This window comes from Trachymyrmex septentrionalis, unplaced genomic scaffold, assembly GCF_001594115.1.
Source record: "Trachymyrmex septentrionalis isolate Tsep2-gDNA-1 unplaced genomic scaffold, Tsep1.0 scaffold196, whole genome shotgun sequence".
In the NCBI taxonomy this organism is placed as follows: domain Eukaryota; kingdom Metazoa; phylum Arthropoda; class Insecta; order Hymenoptera; family Formicidae; genus Trachymyrmex; species Trachymyrmex septentrionalis.
Genome location: NW_017305135.1, coordinates 247,842 through 249,666, shown reverse-complemented (window position 1 = coordinate 249,666; position 1,825 = coordinate 247,842). Strand labels below are relative to the sequence as shown.

General features: G+C 25.0%; 2 protein-coding genes across 2 annotated transcripts in view; one reads left to right on the top strand and one right to left on the bottom strand.

Annotated features, from left to right (window-relative positions):
• The window catches only part of LOC108747163, a 9,276-nt gene that overhangs the window by 2,998 nt on the left and 4,453 nt on the right, over nt 1-1,825 (top strand). The gene's annotated exons all lie outside the window — the stretch shown is intronic.
• LOC108747186 (small integral membrane protein 8) overlaps nt 563-1,825 on the bottom strand; it is a 2,606-nt gene continuing 1,343 nt past the window's right edge. The window contains exon 4 of the mRNA XM_018484506.1: nt 563-685. The gene's annotated coding sequence lies outside the window, so the exon portion shown is untranslated. The remainder of the gene's footprint in view (nt 686-1,825) is intronic.

Here is a 1,825-nt window from a genome sequence, read left to right as displayed (position 1 = left end):
ACATATATCTAATAGTTTAGGAAAATTATGCCGGGAAAATTGTTAAATGCTATAAAGCAAGATATTTGAACCTTTTTTAATTCGCTTATTAAATATTGAGTCAAATTTGTCGAAGTACACCATTAGATCCTGCGCACAATGGAGAAAATATTAGAAATATAAATAGAAATAAATATTAAGATTTCAACGTTAATAAGAAACCGCTTACACCAGAATACGCGGTTTCTGATAGGTTGACATCTTAATACTTATTCCTATTCCTAATACTTCCTCCATTGTGCGCAAATGTATACACTTTAGGTGTATACAATTCAATGGTTAGCATAGTTTCTTTATCAAATATCGCCAGCACAACATTCAATGAAAGGTAAAGTTCTAAATTTTTATTTTTTTATTTTATTATTATTTAAAAAGTAATTTTATTATAATGATAATTTATTATAATATGATAAATGATGATTTATTATAATGATGATGAATATCACTTTACCTAAAATAAAAAAAACACGACATAATTTAAAGTAATTTTTATAATTTTTAAATATTTTTTTATTTCGTACCTCACTAGCTTTACTAATTTCTAAATTTTCTTCTTTATCTTTTTTTACCATTTCTAAAATTTTCTCGGAATACTTCGAGATCCTTTGCATCACACCGGTTGAAAAATCCTGCTCCAAAGTAATAACTGGAAAAGTAAATATAACTCGATTAATTATTTACTGTAGGGGATTATCTTCCAATGACCTTGACCTTGACATATGTTGTCAAGGTCGTGATTCCAACCTTGGACAAATTTTTTTTCGCTCGTTGTTCCTTAAAAAGTTATTAACAAAAAAAGTTCATCAATAAAACCTAACTTTTGGACACAACTGCGCTCCAATGAAACAAATTCGCTGCTTTAACAGCGCAAAATATTTTCTTATATGATATCTTATATAATTTTGATAACATATGTCAAGGTCAGGATCATTAGAGAGGATAGTAGATCTCCTATACTAAATAATTACCACAACTCGTTTGATATTAAAAATTTTAACAGAAATTTTATAATTTAATCTATTATATAATTTCATAGTAATTTCATTTAAACTATAGGATAAAGATATATAGATAGCTTGTGTAGAAAAATATATGTCTATTATCGAGAAAAGCTATAAGAATATTTTTTGTGTTAAAATGATAATCTGCGTGTGATAAAAGAATTTATTAGACTTGATTTTATATTTAGACTTGAAGATATTTTCTTCATAATAGTATAATGTCAATGGTACTACACACGATAGATATTTGAAAGAAACAACAAAGAAAGTTAGATTATAAATATCACAATTTGTTGATATTACAGAATATAAAATTACATTATTAACTACATTTAGCGATATCTATTGATTCTCCAACACACAATGGGCTTCCTTGTAGAGAAGAAGAGTGTGTACACGCAAATACACATTAGAATATGTACTATATGTACCTTATTAAACTTTTATCAAAACACAAATATAAATGTAAATTGAATAGTAAGAGCAACTATAAAAAATATTACACACATATATCAACATATGTACCATAAGATAGTTAATATGAATATATTTTTGTGGTAACTATTTCGTTCAGAAATTAAGACTAATTCAATCTTAATAATCATGGAAAATAGATACATATAAGTAAAAAAAAATTAAATATACTGCCGACTAAATCAATTTGCAGTAAAATTGTAAAAGTTATGTAAAACTATAAACGTTGATATTTTGTAAAAGAAAAAAAAATCTGTATAAAATTATATGTACCTATAGTAACTATGTAATATATATATATATATATACAT